Source organism: Paramormyrops kingsleyae, unplaced genomic scaffold (assembly GCF_048594095.1).
Source record: "Paramormyrops kingsleyae isolate MSU_618 unplaced genomic scaffold, PKINGS_0.4 ups29, whole genome shotgun sequence".
In the NCBI taxonomy this organism is placed as follows: Eukaryota; Metazoa; Chordata; class Actinopteri; order Osteoglossiformes; family Mormyridae; genus Paramormyrops; species Paramormyrops kingsleyae.
This window is the reverse complement of record NW_027325967.1, coordinates 1,206,217-1,211,399: the sequence shown is the minus strand read 5'-3', so window position 1 is coordinate 1,211,399 and position 5,183 is coordinate 1,206,217. Positions and strand designations below refer to the sequence as shown.

The following is a 5,183-nucleotide window of genomic DNA, read 5'->3' as shown; positions in this document are numbered from 1 at the left end:
CATGAGAAGACTCATGGCAATCAGAACCAAGACCACAAGACACGCCAAGAGCTTCTCCCCTCAGGTAGTCTCTCTCATTAACCAAACCAGTCTCTGAATGGACGTTCAATTAATCGTCAGCTGCAGTGAAATATCCACCAGCATAACCAGTGAACAACTGATAAACTACCTCTATGATTATATTCTGCACTCTTGCACATTATGCACACATACTGCAAACTCTGTATACATATTGCACTCTTGCACATATAGTTGACTTGGCTGCTACTTAATAACGGCACCATTTAAGAGCCCTTTAAATTATTATACCATTTATATAGTTTATATTCATACTACAATGATTACTATGTACACACACATATATAAATATCATAATACCATCATTACTACCATTAATAAACTTAATTATCATATAATTATCATATTACCCAATTGCCAGTCTATTGTTTATTACCTTTCTGCATATGTCTTTGCTAAATGTGGGTAACTCTCGCCAGTGTGGGGAAGCAATAAAAAAGGCCAACAGAATGTTGGGTTATATCTCTAGGTGTGTGGAGTTTAAGTCAAGGGAGGTGATGATACACTTATATAATTCCTTGGTAAGACACCACCTAGAATACTGTGTGCAGGTTTGGTCACCATACCTCAAGAAGGACATTGCTGCCTTAGAAAAGGTGCAACGAAGAGCTACGAGAATGATTCCTGGTCTTAGAGGAATGTCTTATGAGGAGAGGTTAGCGGAACTCAATCTGTTTAGCCTTGAGCAAAGGAGACTAAGGGGGGATATGATTCAGGTCTATAAGATTCTAACGGGTCTGGATGCTCTTCAGCCAAATGACTATTTCAATATTAGTCTAAATACTAGAACTTGTGGCCATAAGTGGAAATTAGCGGGAGAAAAATTTGAGGAAGCACTTCTTTACACAGCGTGTAGTTAGAGTATGGAATAGTCTTCCTGCTAGTGTAGCGGAAGCTAAAACCCTGGGTTCCTTTAAATCAGAGCTAGATAAAATTTTAACAACTCTGAGCTATTAGTTAAGTTCTCCCCAAACGAGCTTGATGGGCCGAATGGCCTCCTCTCGTTTGTAAATTTCTTATGTTCTTATGTTCTTTGTAATGTCATGTAAAAGCACCACCAAGGCAAATTCCTTGTATGGAAACATATCTGGATTCCGATTCTACATCCTTCATCAGTACTAGAAAACTTCCATCCAGCGTTGCATTTCTCTTTGACGCTGTCGCTTTTGAAACACTTTTCTGTGATCTAGCTCTTGTTTTGGTCGCCGACTATCATCCAACAAAAGGTTCATTTCAGCTCTCCTAATCTGACATAAACCACACTCACAAACACTTTTGGGTTACTGTGTCACCGGGAAGGGATGGACTCCAGTCGGGATGGGTTTCCAGCATTTCCTATCCTGGCTGTTCTCTTTAGGGACAAACACAGGAATGGAGTCTAGTGATCACACCGGAACTTGACTTACCTGAACGGAGATGTATGGAGCAGACTCTCATATGCGCAGGGATGCTCTGGAATGCAAGGTCTTTACGCCCCACCGCTATAAGCTACGCTATCCGACGCCATTTCGTCAACTCTTCCACTTTTGCTCTTGTCTTTTCCAATCCAGAAAAGAGAAGAAACGTATACCGGTCCTGAAGACCGAAGAGAGACCCGAGTCGATATGGGGCTGCCGCTTAGCGGGTCGCCGTTAGCCGGGCCTCCGTGACGCCCCCGCGCAGAGTAGAATGCCCAGGGGCGTCGCAGCCACCGGCGTCCTCCCTGTCCTCCTGTCCTCTCAAAAAACAGCAATCATTTAAACAAACATGAGGGAAAATTCAAAAGGCAAAGATGAAGTCATGCCTTACCTCAGCACAGCTGCCCACCGCACAAACGACAGCGTGTCACCTTACTTTAAAAAAAAAGAAAAATTGGGGCCGCGCACGGACAGGGCCCCTCCCTCACACCACATGCGGCTAATTAGTTGGCCATCCAGAGGCACTCAGTCTATTAGTCACCCATTCAGTCAGTCAGTTCTGCCTTTCAACAACAGGGGGCAGTAGAGGTGCACCGTTCCCGGAAGCACTGCAATACCGGGTCGATGCCTGGAGCAGATGGGGCAAGCCCCACTTCCGGCTCCCTGTTCCAAAAATCCGTTTAATATGTGGTCCCCTCCATGGGGGACGTATCAAAATAACCTTTTCATACCAAAACAAAATGTAAATCAGCTCAAATACATGAATAATAAATATTATGCTTGTACTACTTACATTAACACATAATCACAATCTATAAGGCTGAAACATTCCCACACTATGCAAATCATGCCAACACAGTACAATAAGACTTTCAAAGATAATATTAAACAAACACCCACAGAGTGTTCCAAAGTGCATTTTGCAATGTCTATACTTTGAATGTCAAATTACAAACTTCACATAAATCTAAAGTACACTAAGATTAAGATGAGTTTGTTACCAAACCAAATATATAAGAAATAATTTATTTGCCAGGAATTAAGTTTATGATATTGAATGAAATGTGTGAGCATGCCCCAGTTAGTGAAAGTGTGTCCCCTACCCCAAGACTCCAGAGGGTTAAAAAGGAACACATCCGCAGACTTCCAAGCTCTGCACTAGGGCTGAACGATATTCTGTTTTGACATCGACATCGCGATGTGCGCGTGAGCGATAGTCACATCGCCGGAACATACGATGTGAAGGGTAGAAGCCCATTGTGTATTAAGAGAACGGTAGCACACAGTAAACACGAGTTTGTTGTATGGCTTGTTGCTGGGGTGACATGCACGTTCCGCGTGCCTGCACAGTGATTGGTTCGCTGTGTCGCTGCTCACCGCTCACAGCCAACATTCACTGCTAAAAATGCGCGACGAAGAGGATCCGCCGCAAAAAAATGATTTCGTACCAAAAAGAAAGTCGAAATCATCTATTTGGGACTATTTCGGCTACAAAAAGGAGGATGTTGACCAAAAAGAGGTACTTTGCATGGAGTGTCATAAAGTTGTGGCCACAAAACATGGAAACACCACCAATTTGTCTGATCACTTAAAACGGCACCACAAAGCTCTTTACAACGAATACAAAGCCAAATCTGGATGTCAACCAAAACAAACAAATGTTTGTGATGCCTTTGCCAGTGTGACACCTTACCAGAAAGGCTCTCAATGACAGAAAGAAATAACAGACGCAATAACGTTTCATATCGCTAAAGATATGTTGCCATTAAATACCGTCGCCAAAGAGGGATTTAAGAAAATGATCCGAACGCTTGACAGGCGGTATGTTATACCATCCCGCACATATTTTTCCCAAGTTGCGATAAAAGAGCTGTATGAAAAATGCAAATCTAAGATTGAAGCAGAACTGTCGCACGTGGAATACTATGCAACTACAACAGACTTGTGGTCCAGCAGGACAACGGAGCCCTACATGAGTCTGACGGTCCATTTCATCGCAGAGGACTTCGAGCTAAAAAGTCGCTGTTTGCAGACGGCATTTTTCCCGGAAAGTCATACAGCCGAGAATGTCGCAGAGGCCCTGAGAGAAGCGGTGTCCGCTTGGGGCTTAGATGAGACACGTCAAGTCTGTATAACAACAGATAATGCAGCGAACATGGTGAAAGCTGCCGATCTGAACAAGTGGACCAGGCTACAGTGCTTCGGCCACAGACTGCATCTTGCAGTTGGTGAGTAATGACCATGACCTTTATCCAAAATAAAAATACATTTTTACTCAGCTGTTTTACTTAATAACCTGTCCTGAACCTGACAAAACTTGTAAAATGAATTTGTTGCATGTGTGTACGTAGAGCTTTAAAACGTACGAAAAAATACAGACACTAAACATTTAATTTTAAACAAAAAACAGTTTTATGAGCACATTTGAGGAGCTCTTTTCCAAAATGCGATAACTCCATTTTAGAGCCCGACCGATAAAGGATTTTGAAGGCCGATACCGATACAAATATTTGTTGGTTTTAAAACCGATATTCCGATATATCGGCCGATATATATATATATATTTTTTTATTTCAGAAACACGCAACAAAACATTAACAGATTTCCCTAACATTAGTGATTTGTAGTTATTTATGAGTTTTAACTAACATAATATGATAATGCATTTTAAAAAGAAACTTGTTTCATTTATTGTCACAACAGAACAGAGGAACATCAAAATATATTAAAGTTCTGATAAATAAAATGTATAAAAATACAAACTTAAGATATGAAACGTAAAGTCCTTTGAACAAAAACACAAAAACAACAACAACCAAATCAAAGTTACCAGTTTTAAAAGACTTGGTAAGCTTCATAAATATAACTTTGAATAGCACAAGCAATAGAACTTTTATGCACAAGCTACGTTTGATACTTTTTCTCTATGTCTAAATGTTCACTCCTTGGCGCCAGAGCATGTGAGCAGAGCGGAGCGGGCGGAATTTGGTCAGAGCGCGGAGCGGGTTTTCTAATTAAGGCTGGAGCGGTCGCTTTGTCTCGCTCCAATTTCGCTCCGATACCGCTCACACTACAATTCTGAGGCGTGCCCAAATCTACCCAGAATTCATCTGTACAATTATCAAGACTGTTACACAAATTGGCCGAGATGGAATTCGCAAAGTATTTCACAAAGGAAACTGATAAATCATACAAGTGTACTATTCTTATCAAACGTATAGATGACAAGAATGTACAGCAAGAACAACAATGTGGTGAAACTGTTTCAGTGAGTAAAGATTCACTTTGGAATCACTTTTCTCAGAAACATGAGTGTGCTACGCGAAGAAGCGGAAGCCAGAGCAAAACGCGTGCAAGTTTTATATGGTTGTAGCATATCAAGTCTATAAAGTAAATTAAAGTATAAAAGCCTATAAAGTAAATATTGGTAATCAAATAAATTCGTTTTGTCATTCAAAGTAGGTCTAATAAGATTTTATTTTTTATTTCACGTAACGTAAAATTTTATTTTAGAGACGTGCTGCATCAACAGAAAAAAATTGAGGAATTTAAAACGTGTCTGTATATTCTTTAGGCTATTAAACCCACTGATTCTTTTATTTTTAAGCCTATTTTTGTGTGGAATGCCATTTCCAAACCTGTCCGTTGTTGCCGATAGGTTGCTTAATAATAAATATTTTCTGTTCTGACTGGCAATGTTACCGTTGC

General features: G+C 40.7%; 1 pseudogene; it reads right to left on the bottom strand.

The window, feature by feature from the left end:
- Positions 1 to 2,058: 2,058 nt before the first annotated feature.
- On the bottom strand, positions 2,059 to 2,291 carry LOC140584033 (U2 spliceosomal RNA; annotated as a pseudogene).
- Between the last annotated feature and the right edge of the window lie 2,892 nt (positions 2,292 to 5,183).